Genomic DNA, 22,563 nt, shown 5'->3' on the forward strand with positions numbered 1-22,563 from the left:
GAAATTAAATTATGCTTTATTTAACGACGCTCGCAACTGCCGAGATTATATTAGCGTCACCGGTGTGCCGGAATTTTGTCTCGCAGGAGTTCTTTTACATGCCACTAAATCTATTGACAAGAGCCTGTCGCATTTAAGCGCACTTAAATGCCATCGACCTGGGCCGGGATCGAACCCGCAACCTCGGGTCAGGGCGACGAAATACAGAGATGATTTAGTCAAGATCTTAATATAAAAATTAGTTATTAATTTAAAAAAAATATATTACTTTTGAATGAAAACATGTACAGGAACAGTGTGCTGTTAAAATGTGTTAATATGACCAAAAGAATTTCATTTTGATACAACTAATAGTTTCTGAGTAAATGTTCTTTGAACACTTTGATTTTCACATTGTAATCATGTAACCTATCGGGCCTTCTTAAATGAAGGTTCAAGAAAAACTACAAATAGAATATCTGGTAACCTGAGAGGAATTGGATTGTTTCAAAACAGAAAAAAATATATGAGAAATTAAGTGTCATCTTCACTAAATCAGTTTTTTTTAAATATATTTTACTTACAGGCTTGTTTTTCTTTTGATGCAATGAGAGTTTCGAAGATTAAAAAGGGAGCCGGGAAGAGGGTGTCCCTGTGACAGTAGCTGCTCAACTTCTTGTATGATGCAGACACGCTTTCTGCCCAACTTCCTGGCGGCAGTGACTGTTTTTCCTCTCGGTTTTGCCTGCTGAGCAAACTAGGTTTCGCGACTCATTGGTGCCAAGTGTTTGTACCGCGCTTTGCTTTGCATTTCAGAACATACCAACGTGTGTAAATTACACGTCACGTTAAAAAGAAATTCTTATCATCATCATCATCATCATCATCATCATCGACATACCGATTAATTAGACGTGCAGCTTTAACTTTGTGCGGAAACCCTTTCTTAGGCTCGAAACATGGATATTGTCAGTTTCCAGTGATACGTAGCGAGGTCTGTGATCTATTAACTGTAGGTCAGAAAAATTATACCGCCCAGTTCCTAGTGTAGGTCGGAAAAAGCCCAAAATATAATTTTAGGCTACTTCCCGCTAATTATGTGACATACTGTAAACCAGACCTGCAGAACTGTAGCTCCTCAGAGCGCTGCCTTCGTACCCCTTCTACCCCACCCACCTTTTCTACCAGTGTGGTCATAGCGTTCTAGTTGCGATCGGCTACTTACATCAACATTCATCCTCGCGGCGGCATGTGCACAATATGCGTACTGCAGTTTGAAGAGAACTGGAACATGGCAAAGTCTAAACCCGTGAATAAATACTATTTCCAAAGGAAATGAGAATATAATTATTTTATTGTTGAAGAAGACGAAAGAATTGCTTGTTTACTGTTCCCATCCAATTTATTTCTACTCGTCATTTCAATATTAAACATTTCAACAAAGCCCATATTAAGGATTATGGAATAGATAAACTTTTGGGTAAGTTCATTGTTACGAACTATATATTGATTGATTTATTTATAATATTGTTAAATTAAGGACATCATTCGTTATGTTCATTTTGTATTGAAATGAATAGTGACATTTATATTAGCTTTCAAGATTCATCACTTAAATACTACAAATTTATGTTTCCGTAGATGATGATAGGAGGAAAGTTTTGGAAAATCTAAAGCAGGCTAGGTGCAAAGAAATCTCAAAGAAACTACCGACAACAAAATCTAGCATAATCGTAAACCTTGAAACGATATAACGCATTATAAATACAATGACTTTATTACGTGCAATCCTTTTTGAAAATTACAGTTCCGCCACTAAGAATGTCAACAACTCTACGCAGAAGTCGATCATTCCCAATAGAAGTGGAGTGAGGCTGACGTCGTATTTCCCCTACTTACGGGTTCTGCAGGCCTGCTGTAAACAGTTTATTATTATTATTATTATTATTATTATTATTATTATTATTATTATTATTATTATTATTATTATTATTATTATTATTATTACAAGATACTGGTGCTTGCCTGCTGATCCGGAGTTGCGCTCGGGCTGATTACCTGGTTGGGTTTTCCGAGGTTTCCCCAACTGTAAGGCTAATGTCAGGTAATCTATGGCGTATCCTCGGCCTTATCTCGCCAAATATCATCTCGCTATCACCAATCCTATCGACGTTAAATAACCGAGTAGTTGATAAGCTCGTTAAATAACTGACTAAAAAAAATAAAGTTATTCAGATTTTATGCTGAACATACAGTACTTGTCCACATCCCTAACACAAGGCACAAATAACGGGACTCCTTGGTCATGTGGCTTGAGGGAATGCCACGGCTTAAGATAACGTACGTATAACGAAAATAAACACGGGACATAAATTAATTCTTACCCAATTTAAGAAAAATCTCCATTTTCCTGACACGAATATGAGCCGGGTCCACTGGATGTGGAACTAGAAACGCTTAACGCTTGAGCCACAGCGAGAATTCCTGACCAGCCAGTTCGCTAAACGCATTCGGTACTTCATGTTAACGTGACGAGCGGTTTCGTGTGATGGAGAGCTGAGTCAAATAGTGTGTGTGTTCTGAAATTGATCTATGTGTTGAGAATTTGATTGGGGTGTGTTTTAGTGTGTCTGTATATTTCATATTGTTCTAGTGTGTTGAGTTTTTGGTTTTTGGGTTGTATGTGTAGGATTTCTATGTCTGTATTTATGTTATTGTATGTGTGGTTGGCATTAGTTATGTGTTCGGCATATGTAGATGTATTGTGTCCTCTGGTTATTGCTTTAATGTGTTCTTTGAATGGAGTTTGGAATGATCTGCCTGTCTGTCCAATGTAGAAACTGTCGTAACTATTGTATGCGAGTTTGTATATGCCTGTGTGGTTGTATTTATTTGTTTGTGTTGTTTGTGTGTTGAGATGTCTTTGTAGTGTGTTTTCTGTTCTGTATGTTATGTTATATTTCTGTTTTCTGAATGAGGATGCGATCTTGTGTGTGTTTTTGTTTTCGTATGTTAGTGTGATGTATTTCTTGTGTTCTTGTGTTTGTGTTGTGTTTTGTGTGTTTTTGTAATTGTTGAGTTTTTGTTTTGTCTTCCTTATGATGTTCATTATGTTTGGGTTGTAACCATTTTCTTGTGCTATGTATTTGATTGTGTTCACTTCTTCATATTTATATTCAAGTGTTAAAAGTAGTGTACGAATGATTCAACATGAATTTTTATCTATAAAAGGAAGCGAAAACGAGCAAAATTGTATGAAACTTTTTGTTTGAAATATCTAAAAAATGACTCCCTGAAATTAATGGCATTGCTTACTGTTATTCTGTATAAACATAAGACATGGATATATGTAATTTCTACACAAGAGAGCTGAACTTTCACTTCGTAGCCGGGAATAGGAACTGAAGCTATTATTTTACAACGTAGATCTTCTAGAAATTTGAAGACTGGTAATCAGAATGAGATATATGTGTGCTGTAGCCTGGTGGAACTATTTCACAGACAATGCTTACTCAATAGTGTATGCATGGGAATGACCCCATGCCCTTGATTATAGAACGACCATATGTGGTTCTGCATTCTATGAGTCAGTCTGCGACTTTTTAAATAGTTGCAAAATGCAGTTTGGGTCAGTGCAATGCATTCAAATGGACACAACTGGTCCGGTCTATTATTTCAACTCTTTCAACCGGTTTCAATAAGTGGGTTGCAGCACGAGTCCTCACCCTCCCGCGGGGCAACGGATTCAGGTTCCTTCCACAGTAATCCAAGTTCAGTCTCGATTCAGTTAATTCTCTTTCAAAAGAGTTCTGTTATACGTTATATATTCTGTTAAAGAAATGTTGTAGTTTCCTGAAACTGCATGCAAATCGTTGTCATGGACTGCAATCCTGTAAGCTTGCCATAAACTTCTCATGGCAATACAGGACACTTTTACTATCGATGTTTTTTTAAGGACATTGAAGTTATTACGCAGTTCATTCATGTTTGCTGTTTTCAAAATCAAACATTAGTAAACTTTTATAAATCACATAAATCAAATCAATAATTTCAACATTAAATTATGAAATAAACATCAGTTCCAGTTAGAGAAATTATTGATTTTTACATTATGAAATAAAGTTTGATTAAAATACGGGACTTTCGAGCGTCCCGACAAAAATTACGGGGACACTGGACACCTATGTCAAAAAAAAAGGGAATGTCCCGTTTTTTACGGGACGTAGTCGTATGGTAAGATTACAATCCTGCTTAGAAGATGAATGTTTGCAGCTGTTATCGTCCTCGACTTAAGAAATTCTTTCTTTCTTCGTTTTACCTCATCTGGTCTATAAGTCGTTACAACTTACAGACCATTAGACATCTACACTTTGCGGGCCTCCCTGGTTGTGGTATTGCCACAACGCACGGTCATCGCAGAAAACATCGCAGAAACATCGCAGGGAAATCACAAGACAACGGAAAAAGATTTAGTCCCATAAACGGAAAATAAGTCTCTTACATTGCCTATAAATATGTATGTGACATTTATAGTAATTGTGAAACTTTGTAAGAAGTTTTTAAGGCAAATGAATTGTTGTTACTGTTTTTATTTTTATACACCTTTGATTTGATATTTTTATTGCGTCTAAGAGGATGAATTAAAAGCTCTAAACCAGTGGTCGTCAGCACTCGCTGAAATATGCAAAGGCTAAGCGGAGCCGTCCCGTGTGCCCCGTCGTGCAGCAGGAAGAGGTAGAGAGCATACCCCTAGCAGCTACGAGTGCACCATGGTGCACTGTGTTCTCCGCGGGTCTCCCAGGGTGCTCTGTGCTGACGACCGCTGCTCTAAACGTTTATGGGTGGATTTAGTTTAAAAAAGTTAAATATTTTTAAAGATTGTTGAAAATCGAATAATATCCTTTCGAAAGATGAGTTTGTTATTTACTTATTTTTTCCCCATTGCTGAAGGAAAAGATCTTGCGCGAGTAGAATAATTGGTTTCTTGGTTTAAGGTTTAAAATAAGATGATTCGCAATTGAATATAAATATTTGGAAAGTAAACTTTGTCACAAAGCACTGAACGTGTAACATTTAATACTATTATTATATTTAAAAAGACGCGAATTATTTATTTCTTAAAGTAAAACTTCAATTTTGTGCATTCCTTTCTATATTTCAGGGATGACATCTTAGATTCCAGTTAGTGTCATATATTATTAATCAGCGGTGCATGCAATGCAGGGGAAAGAAACTGGTCAACCTACCTACCTAACTACCCCATTATCTCCTGGCTTAGTTGCCTCATGAGTGATGCCTTATTGCTGTCACTTATGAGGTTCAAACCTGTCTTCGGACATTTGACTAAACAACAATCTTAGCTATTTCTATTTGTTGAACCAGTTAGAAAGGGGCTTAGTGACCTGGAGAAAACAATGACTGAGCCAATACCGAGAGTGGACCCTGACACGAGAGAAAGCAAGGTAAAAGTAATGAAAATCTTGAACGTCTTGAAATGGTAGTGGTCTGGGATGAATAATTGTATCAGCAGTTCTGAGATCTCTGCCAGGTGTTGTTTGGGGACATAGAGAGTAAGGAAAGCTTGGTTTCCTCTATCTCTACGGTGAAGCAGTTTGTTTTCAAGTTGCGTGAGAGATGTGGAGTTCTTAGCACCGTGTCAAGCACTCCTTTTATTTTGAGTGCTGGAACTGAAGAGCTTGCCTCTGGAACGCATTTGGTTTCAATGATCCGCGCGCTCTCGCGACATCAAAATAGTAGGCCGTGCGTTTGCTGTGTTCGTAATTTTCAGCGCTGGATTAGAATTACAGAGCAATTTTTCAAGGCTTTCGTCTAAATCTCAGTGTGCAGTTGACTTTTATTTCGGCTTGTAGGTATAGAGATAGGAGAAAATTCGTATAAGTGATCTTTATGAAGGTGTCAAATGAAGGGTTTAGAGCCATAGTGGGCCAAGCGCCATTTATTAAAAACGGAGAAAGCAAGGGTTAAAGTTAATTGAATGCCATAGTTTAATAAAGATTGACATATCGTTTAGTTTTAATGTGTCTAACTTACTTTATATTACTTGCTATATGTTCTCATTGAATTATGCTAATAACTTCTACGGTTTTAGTAAATGGCGCTTGGCCCACTACGGTTCTGAATCCTTCAAATATAAAATTGCATAAATTATGAATAAGTTACACAGCACTAATTATCAAATCACTTGTTAATCTTGCTTAAATACTTAAATCAAAAGTAGAACATTAACACTTCAGTAATCCATACTCAAAATTCCATAGGTGCTATTTTTATCATTGATATAAACATGTTTCATCCTGCCATCTGATTAATAATAATTTAAATTCCGTTAACTCGGTTCCTATCTCCGACGCTGACTGAGCTCATAAGCGATTTTTCCTCCCATTTTCCTCAACATTACATTTTTTTTTCCAACATACCCAGTTTCATACTGCTCTTACAAGCAAACGTTCTGACGGGGGCAGATAAAAAAAGTTAAATTTTCTTCTTCCACCATGTTAATAATGTCAAAAGGAGTGCTTATACAAATTTTGGCCATTCAACCGAAATTACGAGGTCGTCCAGAAAGTAATTTTCCCTGAGGCCGTTTACAGAAAAAAAGCACGATTACATGAAAATATTTATTGAAACAGATACAGAAATTGTTGCGCTATTTGTCAATATATCCCCCACTAGAATTTTTTGTGTCCTTGTGTCGTAGAAGTATGCCGCCTGGGATCGGAACCAGCGTTTGACAGCCGTCTGTACCTCTCTGTCGATCCCATATTATGACAAATGTCTCAATTCCGGTGGAGAATGAGTTTAAAAATAGCTCAACAATTGCTGTGTCTATTCCAATAAATTTTTCCAATGAAATTGTATTTTGTTTCTGTTACCGGCCCCTAGCGAACTTATTTTTTGACCGCTCTCAGAGTTGCGGTAGAGTGGCCAAAATTTGTATAAGCACTTCTTTTGACATTATTAACTCGGTGAAAGGAAAAAAAAAAACTTTATCTGCCTCCATCAGAATGTTTGCTTGTTAGTTTCATTTCTTATAAATTTATGTAATCAAAAATGTGGTATCAGCGTAAGGTGTACGAGTTTTGGTGATACCGATTGAAGATGACAAGTTAGATTACTGCATCTCTCTGCAAACTTTCACCAGCGTGTCAGCTGGAGATGCTCAATAGGGAGGATAAGCGCTGGCATCCGGGTGATGGACGAAGGATGCCTCGCGGAGAAACTCGCTGATGTTCTAGAAATAATCATGGCGCCAGTCATAGACCGCGTAAGAACGTCCCGCTGGTGTTCGGGGATGGTCTTCGATATCTGATGACTAGGGACAGGCAAAATATGAAATTTCATATATTAAACAAACCTTCTAGTGGTATGGAAACAAGGCTTTTCAAGTTTCATGATGTATACCGCCATAAAAGTTTCATATTTCATGATATTTTCGTAAAATATTCATATTTTATCAAAATCTTCATATTTTCCCATATTTTGCACGATTTTTTTCCCCTTCTGTTAATATTTATATAACCATTACTGAACGGGTTTTCCGTATAAGGAGACAATATGGGATATTTTCCAGAAAAAAACTTCAAAATCCCAAGTCACCCATTTCACCAACATTATGGGATCCCCAAGGGCTAGTGAAGTCTCCCAATTACCCTTTAGAGTCATTGAACTAGTAGCGTCAATGAATTCGAGAAGTCAAAACAAGGTAAGTTGTTCCTATTCCACATCTATTATTTCAAATCCAGTGAAAGTCTTGTTAATGCTACCATGTCTACTTATATACGTATAAATAACGTTTTAAACGGTTTTCATCCATCAATTTTGTTGTCTACTTAAATTATCCTCTTTTTGAAACTTCATGGGATTTTTATTGCAAAGAATAATATTAAATGGAAGTTGGCGTAATGTTTTGCAAAAAAAAAAAAAGATATATAGAACAGTTACTTCTGTTGTTATTGTAACCACTGTTGATTCAGAATTATAAGAGCTTTTTTTCAGTGTAAAAATTGAGTTATGTAGTCCTTTCATTCAGCTGAGGATTTTTATGTTGCGGACGAACTGTTTAATTATTATGGAGACTTCTTGTATTTTATTTAGTGTCATATTAAATATAGACAATCTGTTAATATGTGAAGACTTATTTAGTAAATAATGATGTAAGCCTGCTTCAAATTATATTTTAGCATTGAAATATTTATTTAGTATTTTCATATATTTGAAAAATAAATTTCATATTTTGATAAAATTTTCTTCAAATTGTGCCCGGTCTGTTCTGATAACCATCAGGATCTCCCCCATTGTGTAAATGCAGGATTTTCTTCTGTCTCCTCCATACACATACATATAACCTCATAATGGGTTCTGCAATTGTACACATCAAATTTAAGATTATTTAGAGCCAAATAAGATTATTTAAGGCGGAATTGAGATTATTTAGGGCCAAATTAAAGAAGTACCTATTTTTCACACCTTCTATTCTGTAGGTGAATTTATGACATTCAACAACGCTTCATGAACATTTCTGTGTTGTATTAAGGGGAGTCTGTACTTCCATATCTTACAATGTTAAATCCCTTAATTTTGGGTACTTTTTTCTCAGAAGTTATAAAAGATAAAAATGTAGAAAAATAGGGCATATGTAGCATACCTTTATGTAGGGAACCAGCTAAATAAGTTTGAAATTCCACCGAGCGATTGGAAAAAAAAAACCATTGATAACATTTTTTTGCATTAAGAATCACTACAAATCACTTTTTTTTATATTTCTGATGAAGATGGAAAAAATCATAATTTTTTTAGCCTACTGTGTAAAATGCCATCATATTCATATTGTATATTAGTTTCAGTCTTTTGGGTACAATACTTTCTGAAGGAAGTACACAAATGTTACAAAAAATAAGGACGTGCAGAAAAAGGTGTCAAAGCTTCCGTATCTTACAAAGTTAAATTCCTCAGTTTTGTGTGCACTTTTCTCAGAAGTTAAAAAATATACAAATGTAGAAAAAATAGGGTATAGCCTATGTAACATACCTTTATGTACATAATCGGCTACATAAATTTAAAATTCCACTGAGTAGTTGACAAAAAAAAATCATTGATAACATTTTTTTCCATTAAGAATTACTACAAATTATATTTTTATTTTTTCCTGAAGATAGGGCTAAAAGAAGAAATAAAATAATAATATCATTACCGAAAAATGTTAAAAACCAAAATTTCATTTTATTTGTATTTATTTATTAAGTATTGATACTAAACCTTTATGTTGTACTAGTAAATTATATTGTAAAACTCTTCTGTATATATTTCAACTAGAATGTGACTATAATTAAGACTTTATAATACTTTTTTGACATGTTCCATATTCTAGCTGTGAAGCGATGTATGAATACCATGGACTGTAAATAAATACAATACAATACCATTAATATAACGAATGACTGGACTCTTTGGCCCTTTCCGTCGCTACTCCTGTGTCTTATCCATCATATGCGCCGCGGTAAGTCCTAGACCAGGCCTGCACAAACGGCGCTCCTCGAGCGCGGCCGCTCCTTCGGAGCGGGAGAGCCGTCCAAACAGCTCGCCGGAAAGTTACGTCGGAATGACGTATGCCTGCTATAGGTAGGTAGTCCACGCAGCTATCTGGTGTAGTGTGTTTATCAGTAGCTACTTCACTTTGCCTATCTACGGCTACATAATGGAGGAATCTAAAAGGCGGAAAAGTGATCATCAGGCAAATTCTTTCAATATTGCATAGGAGAATGCTTATTGTTTCACAGCAGCTGGAGTCAATACTTATCTGCCACAAGAGTTTGAAAGAAAGAGGAAAACATAATACAATGCGTCATAACTAGTCCACACATAGAGATACGATGGTTTTGTTGGTGAAGATCGCAATAAAAGGTTCATTATTAAATGAGGTATGGTACGTTAGAATTTATTAATCTTCAACAATTTATAAATATCTCTCTTCAGGCTGACTGTGAAAATTATTGCTATGTTTGGCTCAACATTTATATTTGTGAGCAACTGTTTTCTATAATAAACTTTAATAAAGGCAGGCATCGAATATCTAACTGATGTTTCATTACGACCAGTAGGCTACTGTTCCTTTCAGCTGCCAACAGCATAAAACCTCGTTTTAATGTACTGATAAATAAAAATATAACAAAATGATATTAAACATTTAAGGAGCTATAAAATTTCTATTATTTCTATAAAATAAATATTTCTTTATTAATTAATAATAGTCCAAGATAGTTTTGTAAACACTGAACGGGAATTCATTTCATGAACACCTTGTGTACATTTTGTACGAGATCACCCCTTCTTCCAGTCCACCCTTATACAGAGCGCAGCTAATACCTGCATCCCGCTCATGAGCTGTGAGCTGGCTCAGAGAGCTCAAACCTTGTCCAGGTCTGTCCTAGACTATCCTGAACAAAGTAAACAGAGTTTATTTCGTTGAGGATGTGCCTGTTCTCTCGCGGAGGGAGTGTCTTGGCCGAGAGTAAACTCGCCATGCAACTTGGCGTTCACTTGCCCAGAGGGATCGTATTTCTTGGTTTAAAGAGGCGCGGCAAAAACATTCTATCCTATTAACAATCTCTTGTTTTACTCAAGTATGACAGCTGCCATTCTTTCACCTAAAGTAACGAGAAGAATATTGCATTTCAGGAATTAAAAATTATTCCCAGTTGTATTGTGACTTTTTGCTGTTTCAGTCATGATTCCTTCTTAGTTTTCGTTTTCAAATCCATTTAAATTGTTTTGCTTTCGTTTTATGCTACAGGAACTGAATTACAAATTAGCGTATCCATATACAGGGTGATTCAGTAGGATTTACCGTCACTTACAGAGCTTGTTTCCGAAGACATTCTGAGCAAAAAATGTCGTTTAAACATTTGTCGTAATCTCAATATTTTTAGAGTTACAATAACTTGAAGTTGTTAGTAAAATACCTTTTTTTGTTTAGTTTTAAGGTTATAAGAATATTACGAATGTAGAATGAACTGTTTAGAAATATCATTTCCTTAATTGACTAGTGTTCTGAAGCTAAAAATGTGTTGTTAATTGGTTTATACAGATTTCGTTTTTCAATTTCTAACTAAAAATTACATCATTCTTATGCACTTATCACAAAAATTGTTACAAATCATACGACTTCTGGAATTTGATTCTTTACAGTTTAATTATGCATCCTATTGTACAGTCTTAAAGAATTTACAAGAATGTCGTGATTTGTAACAATTTTTGTGATAAATGCGTAAGAAAATGTAATTTTGTAGTTAAAAATCGAAAAAAAAAAAATCTGTATGAAACAACTATGGGATTCACAGTACATTTTTAGCTTCAGAATATTAGCTGATTAATGATACTCCTGAATAGTTCATTCTTTATCTGTAATCTTCTTTTACCCTTAAAACTCAAGAATAATGGTATTTCACAATCTACTACAAATTAGTGTTAACTCTTGAAATATTGAGTTTAGAACACATGTCTATATGACATTTTTTGCTCAGAATGTCTTCGGAAATAAGCTCCTAAAGGTACGGTAAATCCTCGTGAATCACCCTATATATCTACACCAGCCTAAACAATGATGATTCTGCCTCATACAAAACTGTGCATTAACATAATTCACAGATGAAAACTACAATATTACTTTAATCAGTTTTTTTTTACTTTACAGCTGATAATGAAATGGCATGCCCTTGGCAAAGCACAGTATATCCATCACGCAAAATACATTAATAAATAAAAAGGTAAAAAAAAGGTATCCCCGTAACATGCCATGAAGGCACTTGGGGGACATGGAGGTAGAGCCCCATGCTTTCCATGACCTCGGCACTAGAATGAGTTGGTGTGGTCGGCACCACGCTCTGGCCGCCTTTTACCCCCGGGAAAGACCCGGTACTCACTTTTATAGGAACCTCGGGGCCGTTCCCCGGACCTTCCAGTCCGTAGCCAGCTGCTCTACCAACTGAGCTACCCGGCCGCCCACATGAATAAATAGTAATAAAAAAAACTAAACAGAATTCCGAGTAACGATTTCAGTCGTCAGAAGGTAGTGATATTAGTGATTATTGCTATGAAGATGTTGATGATAGTGAAGACAGTGAAACTTCCAAACTCAAACCATTTCAGCGACCGTGTACAGTACACTTCGTAATAAATCTCAGAAGCTTTGTTGACAGGCATGTTAGCTAGCCGCACGTGCAATACAGAAAGTATTGCAACAATATTATTTAGTAGGTCACGGCAGGTATGTCGATACTGAGCACTGCATGATCTCTCTATGCCACTGTCATGCGAGATGTTTCCTTCGGTCTTCAGCCTTGTGTAACAATAGAGCAAATAATTGTTCGCAGGCCTTGGTCGTCGTGAGAAGCTGTCGGATTCTAGCACGTGGTCGCACTCCATGCATGAAACATACGCAGTGCTATGCAGGGATTCGTGCCGAAAAGGTAAGACTACCACATAAAATACTTAAAGTGTATTCATCTTTGTTAACTGTAGCAGCCGTATCTCGCTTGTGGACTAGGTTCAAAATGTGAGTTGTTTCCATCTGTTTATATGAATTGTTGTGGCGTGAATGAACATAAATTATAAAAGAACATGCCAATCAAAACTCGTCGAATTTGAAGGATGTATTTTGTTCAAGATTAGAGTTTGGTATTTTAAGAATGTATGAATGTCCATTTGCACAAAACTGGCGTGATATGTGAAATGAACTGTGGTGTATGTAATTACAGTAGGCTGTGGATTAAATGTTTCACCGCAAATCAGGTTCGCTTTGTTTCTTGAAGGTAGGCGCTCACTTACGGGAATAGATTCATTCGCGGCATTCGGATTTTTACCCTTTGCATTATTTGAAATGGAGCATCGCCCACTTGGGCGTATCGACTCTATCCGCGTGACCAGATTCCGTCCTGAATTTTGGCCAGAGAATTCTAAACGGATTTCCGTACGGGCCAGATCGAAATAAAAATGTCATGAAAGTTATATCCATTGCAAGGCCTCCAATCGCGGTAATATTGAAGGAATAAATGAAATTGATGACGTGAAGGTATTTTGTTGTTCCAGTTTATAAAATTAGAATTATAGAAATGTAATATGCAAGAAGAACATGAGGGATGAGATTGGAAAGATATCAAATCAACTAGGTATGTTCCTCACAGGTTATTTAAGTTATAGAAATATTCATTTTATCAAGTTACAGAACTATTCAATGAAATAATGCGCTCTACCGATAAATTACAACATTCGGAAAAAGCGGACAAGTGCGCGATGTTACAAAAAATGCGAACGCGCCGAAGGATTTTTTTTTCCGGTAAGGGATCGCCTACCTAAAATCTGCCGATAGCATTGTTCCTGTTCAACAGTTACTGGATTCAGCACTAGATGTCAGTCCTAAGTATAGTTATTGCAACAGTTGCCTACGGCGTAATGATGCAATGAAAAGTGGATTTGAAACTGAAACTGGTTATGTACTCATATCAATACTATAGCATCGAAAGTAATTGTGGCATACTCATGATTTATACGGTGTAATTCAGTTATTAGACAAAACATGTCTTGTAAATGTAGTGGTCTTATAACCGCCTCGATGACGTGATGTTGAACTGTGAAATCTCTTTAGCCCGTTTCTTCTGTTGTGACTGAAGTTGCCATTGAAGCTTCAAAATGTATATCGATATTCAAATTTCTCACAGAAAATATGAAACAAATCAATTTAATTTGGCCTTGCATTGCCTTGAAGGAGAAATATGTTAGTTTTGTATGATTTTTTTTACGAAAGTACGTAAAAATATTTATTTTCGGACTTTATCGAATAGGATAAAGGTTGGTAATATTGTGATATGAGTAAAATTGTGATAGTTCTTTTTGAGAAGTTACTGAGTTACTTTACTGAGCGAGACGAAGATCGGTTTTTTGCGTCAACGTATTAAGGGAATATTCATGGACAAGGTTGTACACAAAACCCGTCCTTCTCTCGCTCAGTAAAATTGTAATGAATTCTCAAAAAGAACCATCACAATATTACCAACCTTTACCTACATTTTTATTTATGTTATTCTACACGTGTTTAAATTTTTTTTATTTATTTTGAAATTAAAAATATTTGCTGTTAAAGTAACTTTTATCATGCCGTAATTTGATTCCCATAAAATAATTTGCAGGCATAAAGGCATATTAGCCAATGCTGAATTTTGACTTCACTTATTTCTTCTGTAAGTTAATTTATTACGTTAAAAATAATAAAAGAGCTAAAGTTCGCTTCCTACAAACTCTATAACACTAAAATCGTTAAACTTAAAGGGCTGTATTCATAGACATTTTTAGCGCGGGTTTCCAGTGTATGATCAGCGTTTTTCGTATTCATAAACCAGTGTTAGCGATAGGATATGATTTGAATTCTGTACAAGTAACCAGTGGATAGCCGGGGCTAGCTTAGTACGCTCGTAGCGCGTGCTGCGAAATGTCTATGAATAGCACTCGAAATGTCGTTTATCCATCTGACAGTTAAGTCAAATACCTTGGTTAAGTAGCATATTAAAAGACCGCAAGTATTGCCCTCTATCGAAAGGCGAGAGAGGTTGTGTGACAACCACGCGGAATGCGTGGAAACGGCAGAAGAATGTGAAACTCTTAGTTTGGGAATTAAAAGAATAAATTATCCATAAATTATATAATATAGATTTTTATGGAATATCTTCGAGCTCTATATAGTTCGTAGACGTAATTTTACGTTTGATTGAAATTTGGCTTGCATGTAAATACTTCAGGTAGCCTAATTATTATGTCACTTATTATGGGTATGGAATTCTGCTTTACAGTTTCTTCATCTTTAGAAATGATTGTCAATTCTGAATAATTTTGGGAAGTCTTGGTTAGTTATACTATAAACTAAATTTGTTGTTTGTGTAACTGAGATTAACTCCATATGTAGGTGAAATTATTGGGGATCATCAGTGTGGTTTTAGGCGTACTAATAGATCAACTATTAATCAGATATTTTGTATTCGATAGATAATGGAGACAAAATGGGAGTATAAGGGTACAGTGCATCAGTTATTCATAGATTTCAAAAAGGCATATGACTCGGTTAAGAGAGAAGTTTTATATGATATTCTTATTGAATTTGGTATTCCCAAGAAACTAGTTCGATTAATTAAAATGTGTCTCAGTGAAACGTATAGCAGAGTTCGTATAGGTCAGTTTCTGTCAGACGCGTTTCCAATTCACTGTGGGCTAAAGCAAGTAGATGCACTATCACCTTTACTTTTTAACTTTGCTCTAGATTATGCCATTAGGAAAGCCTAGGATAACAGAGAGGGTTTGGAATTGAACGGGTTACATCAGCTACTTGTCTATGCGGATGACATGAATATGTTAGGAGAAAATCCACAAGCGATTAGGGAAAACACGGGAATTTTACTTGAGATAGGTAAAGAGATAGGTTTGGAAGTAAATCCCGAAAAGACAAAGTATATGATTATATCTCGTGACGAAAATATTGTACGAAATGGAATTCCAGACGTTTGAGATGGGCAGGGCATGTAGCACGTATGGAAGAAACCAGAAATGCATATAGAGTGTTAGTTGGGAGGCTGGAGGGAGAAAGACCTTTGGGGAGGCCGAGACATAGATGGAAGGATAATATTAAAATGGATTTGAGGGAGGTAGAATACGATGATACAGACTGGATTAATCTTGCTCAGGATAGGGACCAATGGCGGGCTTGTGTGAGGGCGGCAATGAACCTCCGGGTTCCTTAAAAGCCAGTAAGTAAATAAGTAAGTAAGTAACTGAGATTGTGATGGCAGGTTACTTCTGCTGCTGTATTGAAGTCGATTTCTTCTCTGTGAATATGTAATCGTCATTGTTAAAAATCTATTTTACTGAAATCAGAATTGTTTTAGTGTACTTAACTTCATCACTACACCGCTGACCTGTTCCACTGTACATTTAGCAACTCGCTAACTTTGATCGTTTTTGCTGTAGTAAATCCGCACTTTCACTGAAGTACAAATAAGTTTCTCGTATTGTGACAGATCATTAGTGAGCAGGCAGAACGTTATTTAATGTCAGCAATTATAATTTATGGGTAATGTAGTAGAAATTCAATTATGAAGCATTGAACCTTGATCTGATTGCCATTTGTGTAATAGCTGTAGGCGTGAAAACCAGTTATTATTATCATTCTTATGCAGAATTTACTACAGCAGCTACAAATTATAATAACTGAAATTCTTTCTGATTCCGTTTTTTTATTGTTTTTAACATAATAAAAGAAATTCTATAAATTGTAGAGTGTTTAATTATGTATTTAATGGGTTGGAAACCTAAAATATTCACAGAAGTGAATTATTAAGACAATAATTTCATATAAAATGGTTGTTATTTACTTAAGTTTTTATTAAAATAAATATGTTGCATTTTCTGACTGTTGTTCAAGATACAGTCACAGTCTAGTGTATACAGTTGCGAAGCTCAATATGTAGTAAATATGCAAACATTGGATAGTTGCTCACCACTAGAATCGCTAATATCGCCTCATTACAGGCAATGCAAAATAGTACCGTCACAGTCTATTGTTTCTAGCACCTTTAAAACTCAAGCTTCGTGACTGTATATAGTAGACTGTGATACAGTTAGAAAGTAATGTCTTTCATTCTAAGAATTATTTTCGACTTAAATGTCACTATATTGTCACAGTACAAAAATAAAACATTTTCACAGTCTGATTACTCCTGCATAGCTTGTTTTATATTGTTAGATAGTGTTTAAAATGTACATTCTAATAAGTAAATTTGGAATACGGAAATTATTTTGAGCACAAAACTACGTTAATGACGTATACAGGGTGATTCACGAGAATTTACCGCCACTTACGGAGCTTATTTCCGAAGACATTTTGAGCAAAAAATGTCGTATAAGCATGTGTCCTAATCTCAATATTTTCAGAGTTACACTAATTTGAAGCTGTTAGTAAAATACCTTTTTTCTTTAGTTTTAAGGGTGAAAGAATATTACAAATAGAGAATTAACTATTCAGAAGTATCATTTCTTTAATTGGCTAGTGTTCTGAAGCTAAAAATGTGTTCTTAATTACTTTGTACAGATTTTGTTTTTCAATTTTTAACTAAAAATTACATTATTCTCACGCACTTATCACACAAATCATGCGACTTTATGAACTTGATTTCTCAAGTTTAATTATGCATTCTAATGTAGAGTCTTGAAGAATTTACAAGAGTGGCGTGATTTGTAACAATTGTGACAAATGCGTAAGGAAAATGTAATTTTGTAGTTAAAAATCGAAAAAAAAAAAGATCTGTACGAAGCAACTATGGGATTCACAACAAATTTTTAGCTTCAGAATGCTAGCTAATTAAATAAATGATACTCCTGAATAGCTCATTCTTTATCTGTAATATTATTTTACCCTTAAAAGCGAAGAATAATGATATTTCACAAACAACTCCAAATTAGTGTAACTCTGAAAATATTGAGATTAAGAGACATGTTTAGATGACATTTATTGCTCAGAATGTCTTCCGAAATAAGCTGCGTAAGTGGCAGTAAATCCTCGTGAATCACTCTGTATAAATTAATTCTATTAAAATAAGAAGTTTTGAAATAACTGAATCACATGTTACCAATCTAAAGAAACAACAGAGAATTTCAATATGCGTAAATTCTATACAGTACGTATCCTGTATTCTCCAATTATGGGAGGAGGTACACCATTGGCGTGCAAAAAATTAGTGAAATAAATTTGTTTATATTTCAGATACTATAAAAGCTAAATGAACAAAACTTGTCATGAGTAATATACCTACATTACAGTTTATAAAACACTATTCGGAATATTAAAATAGCTAATAACTACCTGTAAAAATAATATCAAATCTGAATAATTTATTTTTACAACCGTAAAGCATCTACATAATAAAATATACAATTAATTAAATAGCTGCATGATTCTTTTACTGGAATGTTTTAAAACCTATATCAACAACATAGTCCAGGATCTTTTACCTCTTACTTCGATAAATATTGTTTTTCTTAATCGTTACCTTCAATATTAAATTTTCTAAAATTTTTTATTAAGAGAAAAATATTTCCTGTAGGAATAGGTCTGGCAACCTTTTCATAAGGGAAGCTAAATTTATTATTATATTATAGATTATATTGTTGATGTAGGTCTTTAGAATATTTCTGTAAACAATTAATGAATTGTAGATTTTATTATGTAAATGCTTTAAGGTTGTAAAAAATTATGAAAATTTGATATTTTTGCAGGTAATTATTAGCTATTTTAATATTCTGAATAGTGTTTCATAAAGTGTAATGTATGTATATTAAGCATGAAAGGTTTGTTCATTTAGCTTTTATAGTAGCTGAGATATATAAAAAAAATAATTTCACTAAATGTTTGCAGGCCAATGGTGTACCTCCTCACTTGAGTCAATTGTTATTTATTATCTTCAGAAGTAAAAGGAAAATTGCGTCTGCATTGGACTGATTACAAATAAGTTCTCAAATCACTGCATCACTTTGTTAAAAATGTAACTAAATAACGAAGTATTTCAATATCTCGAAAATCTCTGCCATACATATTGAATACACTCGAAAACTAACTCAGCAATAATTTTGTATTTTTTTTTCTTAAATAAAGGAAATTCATATATACTAGTATTTAATGAAATACTAAGTTCTAAAATGATGCATTACATTGTTACTAATTAGCGAAAGAAAATTTTGAAATCTTAAAATCCCTGTATTATGCATCCATCGCTTGAGAACACTACGCCAACAATAATTTTGTACCTTAGCAAAAGTCTACGAAAAATTATTAACACCGAGTTAATGATAGTGAGATCTAAAATAACTGCATAATTTGTCACCAGTCTCGCCAAATAACCAACGATTCCAATATCTATCAAACAACTGCCAGTTGCGTCAAATATCTACGAATGCTAAGTCAGTGTTAATTTTTTATCGTCTGAAGATATTATAATCATCGTTGTTATCATTATCTTCATCATACATCGATTTAATGACATTTAGTTTTGAAATTACTGCGCCACCTCGTGATCACGTGTTCAAAATTTTTGTGAATATTTAGCAAGTTTCCACGAGAATGAAGTCAAATATAACTTTGTATTTGTGAGAAGCCGAGAGATGTGATATGTCTTCGAGAACTAAATATTTCTTTGTAAAATAAATATATGAAATGCTTCCATTACTTCAGCTTAGCTCTCACTTTCCATCCTAGCCGAAACTGTGCGATGCAACACGTCGATTGGGCGCCGAAAGTCCCCCAGTCCGAAAAGCGATTCCCTGCGCAACTAGATCTCGTTTAACGGGAGTGAAATCGCTGCGTCGGGACTTGAACCCAGAACGTGAGAGTGCCTACCTGCGTAACTTTCTCTTCTTTCTCCAAACAAGCAGTGGTCCTATCACTAGCACAACACAGAATGAAACTCTCGCCTGTCGGCCCCGCGCGCTTTATATACCGGCGCGCGTAACCTCATTGTCCAGCCAGTCTCTCTATCGCGGCCCGTCATCGGTGAAATTGGCGCATCACCGGGGTGCGAAGTACGGACCCCTAGATGCGTGGATTTAACAAGGGCTGCTTTCTAAATAAATAAGTTTATCGCCCATCAGACACGTATCTCTCTCAATTTTATTGACTTGTTTTGTCCGTACCTCGAGGAGAGGAATTCGATCTGCTTTGCTTTTTCCTCCCGATGTTGCGCACCTGGGACTTCATACTGCGAAACATTAAGGGCTGGGTTACATTTTTTAGAACCTACCTTCATTCGTGGGCTTCCTTCAGCTATTTTTCAGAAACTACTGTAACTAGGATGTATAGAGCAGCATTTTTGCAAAATTTTTTCAAACCACTGTGCTCTGAACAAAATGTCAAAATTGTTGAGACATACTATGTGTTTTTAAGGTATTACTATAATTTTCCATGGAATTATTTTGTTGTTTTTACTTGGTTATTTAACGATGCTGTATCAACTACTGAATTATTTAGCGTCAGTCGACCTGGTTGGCGAGTTGGTATAGCGCTGGCCTTCTATGCCCAAGTTGCGGGTTCGATCCCGGGCCAGATCGATGGCATTTAAGTGTGCTTAAATGCGACAGGCTCATGTCAGTAGATTTACTAGCATGTAAAAGAACTCCTGCGGGACAAAATTCCGGCACATCCGGCGACGCTGATATAACCTCTGCAGTTGCGAGCGTCGTTAAATAAAACATAACATTTAACATTTTAGCGTCAGTGGAATTGGTGGTAGCGAGATGAGACCGAGGATTCGCCATGGAATACCTGACATTCGCCTTAGGGTTGGGGAAAACCTCGGGGAAAAAACCCAACCAGGTAATCAGTCCAAGCGGGAATCGAATCCACACCCGAGCGCAACTCCGAATTATTCTGTTAAATAGCTGGATTGATGTCATTTAGATCAGCCGTGGCGAAAATGCAATCGTGCGCCGAGCCACTGTGTAACCTGCAACATGCATAGCACCTATGGAGGGAGGCGGACACCCTAATGGGAAGTGAAGGAACTGTCTGACTTATTAACGGATTTTCATTTTCCTTACGTCAAGCACTTAAATAGGCTATAATTTTATACAGTATAAGGTTACAAACTAATGTTTAGTACGTGTAACGAAGAAAGAAATGAACAAGAAAACATAGGACACATCATCACAACCTAAAATTAACTGTCTTCAGAATGTCTCTGCGACAGAGTTTCAAAATCAGGAATTATGTCACTTACTGCCAGTCGTAGTTGAACACGAAGGTATTTGTCTGTCAGTCGTAATCTAAATTTGGTTTTTACTATTTTCATTGTTGAAAATAATTTTTCACAAACGTAAGTTGTAGCGAACGTGGCTTCAACAGAGCAAGCGAAAGAACGAAGCTTCGGATATTTACTTTTTGGCAAAGATTTGATAAGTTCAACATTTGTCAAATCCTTACATCAAGCGTTCATTTAACATCATATTGTAAATCTGTGAGTTTAAATTGAAGATCTAACAGCATTATTCGTACATCCACTGAAAAAAGGATCGACGTACAGAGATAATAATAATAATAATAATAATAATAATAATAATAATAATAATAACACTTAACCGTTTAATGTTTCATGAGTAACATGTAATATAATGCCGTTTTATGTTATACCACCGTTTTCCTCGTAATACTTCTGCACAAATCACACATTTAATACTCTCACCATATTGGCAGCAAAAAAGTGCGTCCTCCCATCCTACTTGAAACTTTCGTTTTTGTAGAGGTATATGGTTTCGAGACAGACATTGCGACGATACGCCACTCACAGTTCAGCGACAAATACAAATGGAACGGAGTTTGACTCGAGTGAGTGAGAGGGTGGTGTTGGGGGAGCAAGAGACATGCACAGCTATCATTGCGAGCCACAATGTGCTCGTGAGTTACATTTTTGCCACGGCTGATTTAGATCATTCGAGGACATTAAGGCAACTGTTCAGCTTACGTTGATTTTTAATGCGCCAAATGGTAAACCATATTTCAAGTTCTGACGTATGATTTTGGAGGTTTCACTTGTATTTTGTTTTGTATTTGTATTTTTGTAGCTAGCCATAAGAGCTGAAAAAAATGTATCGAGAAATATCGAAATAGTAGACAGAGGTATTTATCACATCATGCAATTATATTCCTTATTTCAAGAGACATTAATATTGAGAGACCTTAATTAATACTGTAAGAATACAGTATCTCCATCTTTTACAATTAGTGCTCCATCCCAATATGATTTATGCCTACGATATGTGAGTACACACATACATTACAGCAAACTAGTTTTGCTACAGAATGTTGAAAATGGGTGTATGAGAAATTATGAGGAGGTATTTGAGAAGTGCCAACAACAAATACAGCTATGCATCAGATTTCAATATAGATTATCATGCGTCGCTTTACATTTGAGAGACCTCGCCAATAATTATTCTCAAGATTCCGATAGAGTCCTAATATATTGACAGTTCAGCCACACTCTTAAGAGCGTTGGTCACTTGGGCTAGCAAATAGCAGAATGCGACGACGACTCTTGTATAGATATTGCTGAAAATGTTGCCTATTTGCACGTACACATTCATAACACCTCAGTTCATCGTTTGGAATTGATGCCATGTCCCTCTGAATATTGTCTGTTAGTTCCTCAAAAGTATAGGGAATACTTGTATAAACATTGGGTTTAGGTTTCTCCGCAAATGAAAATCTCAGGGAATCAAATCGGGTATCTACATGGCCATGATATAAATATTAATAATTCTATCATCACCTTTGATTGAGGTTCTGGCTGACATGTACAGTAGTGGCAAAAAACCGGATCGACCCTTGTAGCTGATTTCAGAGTCTTGTTCACTCCAGAGCACGATAGATTGGGAAGGAAACTTTTTTTTGTTCCTTATTCAAATTTATTTCCAATACTTTCCGATTTCAGCGATATTTTACTACTTAATTAACTTATTATTCCCAGAACATGAATTTTACCA

At 35.5% G+C, this 22,563-nt stretch overlaps 1 protein-coding gene across 1 annotated transcript in view; it reads right to left on the bottom strand.

Annotated features, from left to right (window-relative positions):
* The window catches only part of LOC138699775 (uncharacterized), a 68,265-nt gene extending 48,757 nt beyond the window's left edge, over window positions 1-19,508 (bottom strand). Inside the window, exon 1 of the mRNA XM_069825903.1 lies at window positions 19,427-19,508. The gene's annotated coding sequence lies outside the window, so the exon portion shown is untranslated. The remainder of the gene's footprint in view (window positions 1-19,426) is intronic.
* Between the last annotated feature and the right edge of the window lie 3,055 nt (window positions 19,509-22,563).

The sequence above is a fragment of the Periplaneta americana genome, chromosome 5, assembly GCF_040183065.1.
Source record: "Periplaneta americana isolate PAMFEO1 chromosome 5, P.americana_PAMFEO1_priV1, whole genome shotgun sequence".
Classification (NCBI taxonomy): domain Eukaryota; kingdom Metazoa; phylum Arthropoda; class Insecta; order Blattodea; family Blattidae; genus Periplaneta; species Periplaneta americana.